The sequence below is a fragment of the Maniola hyperantus genome, chromosome 13 (genome assembly GCF_902806685.2).
Source record: "Maniola hyperantus chromosome 13, iAphHyp1.2, whole genome shotgun sequence".
In the NCBI taxonomy this organism is placed as follows: domain Eukaryota; kingdom Metazoa; phylum Arthropoda; class Insecta; order Lepidoptera; family Nymphalidae; genus Maniola; species Maniola hyperantus.
In genome coordinates, this window is record NC_048548.1 from 1,223,637 (window position 1) to 1,235,583 (window position 11,947).

The following is an 11,947-nucleotide window of genomic DNA, read 5'->3' on the forward strand; positions in this document are numbered from 1 at the left end:
CGGTGGATTTTCCAAATCTGTCACATTTATTGCGATTTACGTCTGTTACAATTTGTGAAGTAAGAAAAACTAGAAGAAGTGTTATTATCACTACCCATCACTACCTACCGATAATATTAAGTAAAAATGTGAAAGTGTGTTTGTGTGTTGGTTTGTTAGTTTATTGGTTTTTTGCTTTGTTGGTTTGTCCTTCAATCACGTCGCAGCAGAGCAACGGATCAACGTGATTTTTTGCATGGATAATGTACATAAAAAAAAAGCAAAGATTCCGATGAATAAGTACCTTCTCCTTTTTTAAAGTCGGTTAAAGATATTGTTTTTTTTTTAAAGAATATTAGCCATGTTAAATGACTAATATTCCCCTTTCCTCTCCAACAAAGCGTCAGGGTTGTGCTAGGAGTAGGTACGACAATTAGTGCAACGAGCGGGGTTTGAACCGTCGACCTTTCGGTTTTCAGTCCACTCCTTTACCGGTTGAGCTATTTGAGGCTCAAGATAGATATGCTAAGCTTGGTGTTCACATAATGTTGCATGAATATCGCCGACTATTTTTATTGCATTGACACTGAGCGCAAAACTGCTTAGAATGTTGATAAGGTGCCATTTCGTCGTGAGCGTAGTTATAACATTTCGGGATTTCATTGTCACTTGCGCAACTTGACATTGCGACCATACAATGAGCATTCTTAGTGGCCATTGTCACTTTGAAAGACACGTTGTGAATTCAGTTTATTAACCGAGGAGGTTCTCAATTCGTCGGAATCTTTTTTTTTTTTTTTTTTTAATGTATGTTCCCCGATTACTCAATGACGCCTGGACCGATTTTGAAAATTCTTTTTTTGTTCGAAAGGGTATACTTCAAAGTTGGTCCCATTTAAATTTGGTGAAGATCTGATGAACATCTTCGAAGATAGATACTGGAACTCCTCAACGGATAAGAGTAAATTGCTCGCGATCAGAGTAATAGCTTAGTAAACAGTAGATTTCTAACCAGTCATAGCATAATACCATGGGGCGACTAAAAATTGTGAAATAAATTTTTTTTACAAAAAAAATAAAAACCGATTTCGATACACAAACACTAAAAACTGAAAAATAATTTAATTTATTACGGAATATATTATGTATACAAGAGTTAATATAGTTCCATAATAATATTTTTTGGGGTCGGTGCCAATGAGGTGCCATTGTGGAGTCTCATAAAAATATGAAGTCTAGACGATTCGCGCAGCTAAAGCTAATTGGCACCGGCACCAAAAAGTATTATTATGGAACTACTATATTAACTCTTGTATACATAATATATTCGGTAATAAATTAAATTATTTTAGTGCTTAAACTATCGTGAGTGATCCATCTTCTTTTTCTTTATATAATATATACTAGCTGATAACTACTAGATGATAGCTGAGGCTACTTTTTATCCCGGATAATCGTAGAGTTCCCACGGGATTTTTAAAAACCTAAATCCACGCGGACGAAGTCGCGGGCATAATATCAAGCTTGGACATTTGCAATAATGATCTATTTGATTTGAAATATTGTCCTCCTTAATGACTGTTTCTTTACCCCTGTCTGCTGATGCAGCGGTGTCGCAAACATTTTGACGTGGTGTGAAATTAAAATGTTCATTTAAATTTCATAATGATTTCAGTTTTTTCGTTATTTAAAGAAATCGACTCAATTGCTTTTGTGTCCACACATTCAGAGTTCAGACATCTTCGAGGTTCATACATCATTGTAATGAAGATATATTACGTGTCAGGTCGAAATGGCAATCGGGGAGGGCCCTGCACACCCAGCCCCCTCGCTAACCCACTGCGAGCAAGCGTGGGTGACGTGCGGGTGTGCGGGGCGTCCCCACGCCTAATACCCCAATTGCCATCTCGACCTGTCGCGGACTAAAGATGAAAACACACGTAGCTCCGAAAAGTAAGAGGTGCTTGCCCGGGATCGAACTTCCGACCTCTCGAATAGGAAGCGGACTTTAATAATAATTTAGTATCACGACTTTTAAAAATAATTTTCTAATTATTCATTTTCGTCATCTTTTTTAGGGTTCCGTACCTCAAAAGGAAAAACGGAACCCTTATAGGATCAGTTTGTTGTCTGTCTGTCTGTCTGTCAAGAAACCTACAAGGTAATTCCCGTTGACCTAGAATCATGAAATTTGGCAGGTAGGTAGATCTTATAGCTGACATTTGGGGAAAAATCTGAAAACCGTGAATTTAGGGTTAGATCACACAAAAAAAAAATTTAATTGTGGTCATGATCTAATAATTAGTATTTTCAACTTTCGAAGTGAGTGACTGTATCAAGTGGGGTATCATATGATAGGTCTTCACCTGTACATTCTAAAACAGATTTTTATTTATTTTTATGCATCATAGTTTTTGAATTATCGTGCAAAATGTCGAAAAAATACGACTGTAGTACGGAACCCTCATTGCGCGAGCCTGACTCGCACTTGGCCGGTTTTTTTTAATGAAAAGAAATACATTTATTTGTTCATAATACTCTTACTACTACTCTAATATTTCTTTAGAAAAACTTAAGTAAAGTTTACTAAGCTCCAATTTCATCTATTAATCATTAAATAGAAATATTTTTCATTAAAATAAATTTTTACAAGCACTTTCGGATCACCAAATGTAGGAGTGCGACAATTACTTTGAGTAGAAGATTTCGTCATAAGACATTTGATGGGTATTTAGAGATGTTTGGCTTGACCTACTTGCCTAGAGCATTCGGGCCCGCTGACTTCACGTTTTCCTGTCCAAACCATCATTTGACTTTATAATTACTTAATGCGAGGCTGTATCACACGGGTAGATATCCCTACAGAGGGGAAGCTTCCTATACTGTTCAAAATTGTATGCCTATTCTTATAGGGTTGTCACCTGTTGCAAGTGAAAAATTTAAAAAGAAATACATACTAAATATAAGTCCCGCAAATTGCTAATGACATGACAGACAGACTGACAGGACAGACAGATAGACAGACAGACTGACAGACTGACAGATTGACAGACAGACAGACAGACTAACAGACTGACTGACAGACTGACAGACTGATAGACTGACAACAGAATGACAGAATGACAGACAGATAGACATACAGTCTGATAGACAGACAGACAGACTGACAGTGCCTAGGTACTAACTTACTTTAGTAAAATGAATTAATTTAATATAGTTACTACAAAATATATCACTAAGTCTAATTTTCTGTACAATTTACACGTAACTATTTCGGAAGTAATATATTAATATTCTCGCTAAGTATCAAATATCAATGCGCACGACCCACAGCCTTGCCGTTCGCCATCCAACTGGGCTCACAGGAGCGTCCGTGACACGTCGTGGTGTGCGTGAGCAGCGCTATGAGTGAGTGTGCCTACAGCCAGCCGGTTGTATGGAGCTTCTTCTCTGTAGAATATCTACTCGTGAGGCTGTATTAAGTTGTATTGAGAGGATGCTACCTATAAATATGTAAATAGCTTAATACTTAGTAAGGTTAAGTACTGAGGATGTCATTTATAAATGGTAATACCTATTTAGTATTAGAAGATAAGACTGGCTCATAAATTATAACTAATAATGTAAATCACATAATCATACAACACGGGTTTTATTTTGAGCACATTGTTAGGGTTCCGTATCAAAATGGCAAAAAGGAACCTTTCGAATCGAGCGAATTTCGTCTGTCCATCTGTCACACCTGCTTATAATTATTGCTATTAGTAAAAAAAACGATAGCGATTTGAAAGGAATACTTTTAAAAACTGCCACCGGCCAAGTTAGAGTCAGACTCGCGCACCGAGGGTTCCGTACTACAGTCGTATTTTTTCGACATTTTGCACGATGTAAGGGTGATAAATTGGGCGGAATAGAAATATACCCGGATACGGAATAATCTACCACCTTACAAAGATTAGAGGGAAAAAAAATAATTTTAATTTACTTTACTTGATCTATCTACCTAGTAAAGAATAGAAGCTAGCCGTCGACTCCCTTGTAATGTATATGAGGTGTTATAAATGAAATTTGCTAGATGTTAGGCAAAATTGTTTTTAATGTAACTTTTACCGGGGTCGCTTAATACATAGTGATGGCTAATAATGCTTAGTTATTCTAGCTTAATGCCAAGACTTAATTTAGATACATTAGCATGCCTTAGGTAGATAGTACATAAAATCTATGTTTTAAATTTAAGATGCCATTGGCATGGAATAGACAATGACACAGTAAAATTCATAAAATTGTTTCAAAATAAAAGCTCAGTAGTAAAGACAGGGTTCTTACTGTACACATACACTAAGAAGGTTCACTAAACTGTTGCAGGATACAAACATTTGCTTACTTGTAGGTGCGAAGACTGCAAGGTAGCTGGACGGCATCGGCCAAGATCCAAAACTCAATTTATTTGTTTCTTCACAACCGAAATGTTTCATTACAAAGATTTTCACCAAGTCTTATCCATAGAAATTAAGTTGCCAGCGTGAATGTGCAAAAGAAATAAATACGAAAACCGAAAACTAAAAACGGAAACGCAAACGGAAAACTAAATACGAAACTGAAGCTAAACGTAAAACGTAAACGTAAATACGAAAACCCTGTAACAAAGAAAAACAAGATTATAATTTGTGCTGTGTGAAAATTTCGACACGTGGAATTTTCCCGATCAAACACAACTCACCTATTGAACTCCTGGCCACCAATGGTTTTCAGAAGTCCACCCACAACCCATTATCCTCATTTATTTGGGAAGATAAAATAACTGGAACTGGAATGAAATCATAAAATTAGGATTTTCTCTAACCAAACCGCCATTTTGTCGAATCCACATTACTTGATTTTTCACTCACCATAATTGATGAAACATTGAAAATACGTTAGGATGACTAAATTTATCACTATTGTATTTTCCCAGGCGAAGCCATGGGCGAAAAAGAGTGAGATTTTCCTGGAACGAAAAAAATTCGTCTTCACATGTTGACTCCAGGAAAATTCTAAATCTCACCTATCGGTGTTGCCTGACGCAACCTGATCGCTGATGAGTGTGGCCGCTCTCATTTAGTTTGATCATAAAGCCAATTCATTTTTGAATATTTGCGGAACCTAAGGATATATTATAAGAACCGTTTTGTTAATGACTTAACAATAAACAAATGATATTATGGTTTTATTTAATTATTTTGTTTTATTTTTACGACAATTGACAACGAAGCAAACGCCATCTATTGTGGCTCGAATGAACTCTGAACATCGACCCACGCGTAGTTCTGCACCTTGATGCTAGGTGGCACCAACATACTTTGGACAAAATAGATTTTTATTAAAAGCGAAACGCTAATTAGTAGTTCAAAATTTACAACGTCACAATACTTCCCCTCCTACGAAAAGGTTCAACAGGTTGAACCACGCTGCCCTCAGCGTCATCCAACAACTACTAACAATTTGCCTGAAACAAACAAACAAAAAAAAACACAGAAGTTACGCGTGAACGCACATCTACTACTAACAAGGAAAATTGTCTAACAAAATAAATATACTGAAAACAGTGTAAGGTTTTATACATTATACTTAACTACACAACCCTAACTTCTAAAAAGAATATATACAAAAAAACTTCATGGTGTCTAAGACACTTGAGTGGAAACATCTTGGCATCATTCTTCAGCTGACTGATAGAATGCGTCTAGGCCTACGGTGGTTCACTCTTTTAAACTACCATCTTAATATTTGTTACTCAACAAATACGGAAAATCTGGTTGTGAACGGGTCCATCTGATATGGCAACCGTTCTCTATCCCATTCGGAAAAATAAAACCGAATCAAAATCGGAATATGAGAAAAAAAAAACGAAATAACTCTCCTAGAAAATAGATCTCGGAACAGAATCGGAAAAATAACAGAAATGATCCATTATCTAGAAGGAAAACGAAAACAAAACACAAAACCCCCCCTTTTCGTTATCCCCAAAGTACGATATTTGCATTTTTACTTTCTCAACCGGTTGGTCTACCACAAGCATTCCAATCATCACATCTTCATCCCTACATACATCCACTACATTCATCCTCAACTGAACCATGGTAATGTAACTGTTAACTCAGAACATCACTACACTCATACAAATTCCTAATTGAATATTGATAACTTAAATATTCAAACAGTTTAGACCAAACTAAGTAATGGCAAATATCTACTTCTTAAAATCCTTAATATGCCAAGTGCCTATTGGGTGGTTGTCAGCTACTCTAACTAGTTCGTAAACCAAAGGTGACAAAACCTTGACAACCCTGCACTTTTCATACTTAGGTGCCAGCTTAGCTGCGAAAAAATTTGTAGCGTCGCTTTGTGGATAGGTCTTTTTCCACACTATGTCCCCAACAGAATAGCTTGCAGACCTACGCCTTAAGTTGTAATGCGTTGCATACTCTGCATGAGCCTGAAACAAATTTCTCCTAACCTGACCAAATATGTCCTCCAAAGATCCAAACTTTCCTGCGTATTCCTCCCTTGGAATTCCGGCCTCGTACTCCTTATCCGTGTCCTTATAGAAGGAACCATTTAAGACCGGTTCTCTAGCGTGGACAAGGAAGAACGGGGAGAATCCAGTGGATTCATTAACCGCACTGTTTATGGCGAACTGGACCTTGTACAGGTTTTCGTCCCAGGACCTGTGGTTATCTTTCACAAAAGCGGCTACAGCAGTCATAACAACCTTATTGTACCTCTCAACAAGGTTAACTTGCGGAGTGTACAGTGGTGTGTAGTGTAATTTCGGAATATTATAACGCTTAATGAGATTACGGAATTCAGATCCTGTAAACTGGGACCCATTGTCCACAATCACAGTCTCTGGAACACTATGGTTCAAAAATACAAAATTCTCTAGCGCTTTAACAACAGCGGCACCTGTGGCACGCCGTAACGGAAACAACATTGTATATTTCGAAAAACAACACGTCACCACAAAAAGAAATGTAAATCCTGATTTAGACCTAGGCAAAGGTCCGACTAAATCAGCCGAAATGACCTGAAAAGGTCTCTCGCAGACTTTAGGCTTCCCTAGCAGACCTGGAGTGGCTGATGTCGTGTGTTTATACGCAGAGCAAGTATCACAATTCTTAACGTACTCAACCACGTCCTTATACATACCACGCCAAAAATATCTGAGGGATAATCTGCGATGAGTTTTGAACACACCAAAATGACCTGCAGTTGCATCTGCATGGTTTTGTTGCATAATTCTAAGGATGTCGTTCTTGTGGACTACCTCTTTCCAGTCGAACTCACTGAGAAGCTGGTATTTACATTTACTGTAACGATATAGTTTATCGTTCAAAATACAAAAATTCGGAAAATTTGCTGGATTGATTTTACAGCCATTAAATGTTTTGTCATACCAGTCATCTACCAAAACTTGTTGACTAGAGTTATCATTACGATCACCAACTACATCTACGTGTATGAGTCTCGACAAGGTATCCGGAACTACATTATCACAACCCTTCCTATGTTCGATAACAAAATTATACTGTGATAATCTACAACCCCATCTGGCGAGTCGTCCTGAGGGATTTTCTAAATTTAAGAACCACTTTAGGGATGCATGGTCTGTGATAATTGTGACTGGCTTGGAACCAAAATAAGCCTGAAATTTCTCCACTGCAAAAATCACAGCTAGAGCCTCGCGTTCCGTCGCGCTGTAATTCCTTTCGTTTTTATTTAGGCTCCTACTGACATACGCAATGGGATGATCGCAACCATCGGTTTCTTGCGTTAGCATACCGCCAACACCATATGCAGAAGCATCACAATGTATTTTGAATGGTTTTTCAAAATTCGGTACCGCAAGAACAGGTGCGGTTACCAACGCATTCTTCAATGTATTAAATGCTACCTCTGCCTGTTCGCTCCACTCAAATTTAGGTGCGTTCTTTCCTTTACTCGTTAGTCTATTGAGTGGTGCAGCGATGGTTGAAAAATTCCTAATAAAGCGCCTGTACCAAGAACAAGTGCCTAGGAAAATCTTTACCTCCTGTGCAGTTTTTGGGGTCGGAAAGTTCAAAACTGCGGCAACTTTTCCAGGATCTGTGCGTAAACCAAATTCATCCACTATATACCCTAAATATTTCAAAGAGTTTCGAAAAAAATTACATTTATCAAAATTTATGGATAGTTGAGCCATTTTTAGTTTATCCAGAACTCTGTTTAATAAAATTAAATGGGTTTCAAAATCAGCAGAACAAATAACAATATCATCTATATAACAAAATACTATTCCATTTTCAATATCACTACAAAAATTTTGATTAAATAACTGGTCCATTAACCTCTGCTGTCGTGCTGGTGCACCGCATAGGCCAAACGGCATGACTTTAAATTTGAATAACCCTCTACCAGGAACTGTAAAACTGGTTTTTTCCTGAGAGTCGTTAGCTAACGGAATTTGCCAGAAACTTGAACTTAAATCAATCGATGATAAAAACCTTGCCTCTTTCAAGCTATCTAGAATTTGTGGAATGTACGGTATTGAGTATGAATCCCCCTTTGTCACTGAATTTAATTTCCTGCAATCTAGGCAAAATCTCCAGTCTCCATTTGCCTTTTTCACTAAAATTGCTGGGTTATTCCAAGGGCTTTCACTCGGAGTAACTACGTCCATTTCCAGCATCCTATCTAACTCTTTACTTAAAGCTTCCTTTTTTTCGGGAGAAAGTGGATATTGTTTTATTTTTATTGGCAAGGCATCACCGGTGTCAATAACATGTTCAATTAATTTTGTTCTACCCAATCCTATTTTCTCTGAAGAAATATCTAAAAATTTATTTACTACAGACTGGGCTAATTCTTTCTGTTGAGATGATAAGTTTTCAAAAGAAGTGATGGTATGAATTTGTTTATTATCAATCGCACAAATATTGTAAAATTGAGAAGGTGCCTTAATTAATTCTAAATTATCAAAAATGCCAGGGGCTAACTGAAATGTTTTCCAAAAGTCACAGCCAAAAATAACATCCGCTATTATAGAGGGTACTACAAAAAATTTTATTATGTGAGTTACGGAATTATAAGTAATCGGAATAAACATATAACCCATGCAATCAAGTTTGTCTCCATTTGCCACTGAAAATGTGGTATCAATACTGCTATGCAGTTTATAACCGAATCTCAAAAAAAACCTTGTGCGCCTGGTTACCCAAAATTGACGCGCAAGCACCGGAATCTAGTAAACCTGTAATCTCAAAACCGTCAACAAAAACCTTTAAATGTGGCCTAAAGTCTCGTTTATCCACTGAATACAGAACTGTGTCAGGTAAAAGGGATGTTTGTTGTTAATGACCAAGTTCTTTACTTGTGTCTCTGCACAGTTCTTACTAATTAGTTTTTTGAATTTTTGTCCGGAGCGGGTTTACTAGTCGCCTTTTTACTACAACTTGGACATGTCTTTACTGTAAAGTTCTGACGTCCACACGAAAAACATCTAATAAATTTCGGAACTGTCCTGCAAAATTTAAAGGAATGGTTACCCTTGCCGCACTTGTAACATAGTTGTTTATTTGTTTTCGTAAAATCAGTGCCTTTACTTGTATCAACCTTAGGTGCAGGTGTGACTGAAAGTGTGTTTATCTGTTTTGTCACTTGTTTGTAAGCAAACTCTGAACTTAAAGTTGCCTTACTGTTAGTAGGCTCAGAAAATAAGGCGGAACGCTGCCTCGCAGCCTCTAGTTTGCGACACTTTTCCTTCAACATTGCGACAGACTTAATGTCAACAAGAGCTAATTGTTCTGAGTAAAAAGGGCGAATATTATGTAATAAAATTTGTAACTTTTGTTCTTCGGAAAGTGGTGTTGACAACCTTGAAAACATGCAAAACATTACAGCGAAATAGATAGACACAGGTTCTTCAGAGCCTTGTGTTCTTGTTCGAATTTCACCTAGCAACCTGTAGTCATAATCTACTGCATCAAATTCCTCTAAAAATAAAGTTTTCAATTCTGACCAAGACGAAACTTGACATTTGTTGCCTCTGTACCATAACAATGCTCGGCCTGTAAAAAGATGAAATGCAGAAACAAATAATTTTCCATCTGAAACGCCATAAGATCTTTTATATTCCTCAACGCGTTCGATGAAACTGCGCGGGTCACCCTGTCCGTTGAAATTTAACTTCCACTTGGCAACATTTTTATCACCAGTGCAGTCAACGGCGGTACTCTCGGAATCCAGTGATTCGTCGTGAGACGACTCATTGTCAGCATCTAATCTGGAAATCAAACTCTGCAACTTTGTATGTAATTCACTCTTCCTACTTATTAAGCTGAGTTCGGAACACTGTATTCTCAAAATTCTAAAGTACAAATGTGAAGCTAAAGCTTTAGACCTACAGAGGGCATGTCTATCTTTAGTGTCAGAACACTTTTTTAATAAATCTTCTAAGTCTTGAAGTTTTTTAGTAATAACCCCTAACTCACTTTCAGAAGAGAAATCTGTCTCTAAAATTGATTCAGAAGGAATTTCCTGAATTAATTGTTTTAACTGTTTCTTTAAACCTAGCACTGTAGGTGCTGGAGTTTCGGAACGAATGGATACCTCATAACACAATTCGTCCTTCAAAGTGAATGAAACTGGGCAAAAGTCTGTTCCATTGTGTTAAGTCAAAACACATTTAACAAAATATCGAGCTTGTGTAACTGTCTATGTTTAGCCTTATACAAATTGGTTAAACACAAACACAAAAGAAGTTATTTAAACTATTAAATATACCCAAGCAAAATACACAACAAAAACAATATTCTTAAGTCTATCCTAACTATTTTATCAATTATGTTCCTATTCCAAAATATTGTTAATAATACAAGCACATATTATTACTATAGTAAACAAAATATAACAAAATAAAACTTCCCAAAATTGAATAAATGATTGTAAGGTGCAGTATCACCTTTATGAGTACACGGTGTGTTACAACCTTTACAATTACAAAAGTAAACAGGCAACAAAGTTGCAATGAACTCTGACTAGCATATTATCTTTCAAAAAAACAAAGAGATTGTGCAATGGTTTGATGGCTGTTACTTTACACTTTTAACACATAACCTAAAATACAACAAAATCTGTTTCTAAATGTCACTTTAAACTACCAGCATTCAATTAAACTTAACATGTTTTGTGTGTGAAGTAGCTTTTATCATAACCTTAACACAGCTCTAAACAAAATTTCAACAAAATAATGAAGTATCAAGTCACTGAAAAAAAATTGTTCATAACTTCATACTTGAACTTAATGTAATCTCTGAATATAGTTTATATATTTAGTTTCACAAGTTGTAACTCTTAGTATTTATAATGTATGTGTGTAACTAGTTAACGGCACATAGCGTTTCAAAACTTTAATTATACTAAGTTACCGGAATTTTCAAACATAAGATGTACTTACAATTGAAAGCAATACCCAACAACAACTCAGTTAAGCAATGTTTATTACTAAACTGAAGGCAAACATTCACTTATACACCTCCAAGGTAAGTCAAATAACATAATTGAACGGCATAAGCACCATTTATAATGTGTTAATTAAATAAGAAAAAAAACCAATGTTGGACTATACTCAGAAAATTACTTAAACTATCAAACAAAATTTCTAACTATTAGTTATTATTTAGTTAGTTAACCATAAAAACAGCTTAGTGCTCTTTGCAATGTGTCACTACTTAGAAAATTGTACAATCAGCGGAGTACATTTCATAAAATTCACAAAATTTCTCAAAATATACTGAAATAACTATATAAAAAAAACGTTCGGGCGCCATTTGTAAGGGTGATAAATTGGGCGGAATAGAAATATACCCGGATACGGAATAATCTACCACCTTACAAAGATTAGAGGGAAAAAAAATAATTTTAATTTACTTTACTTGATCTATCTACCTAG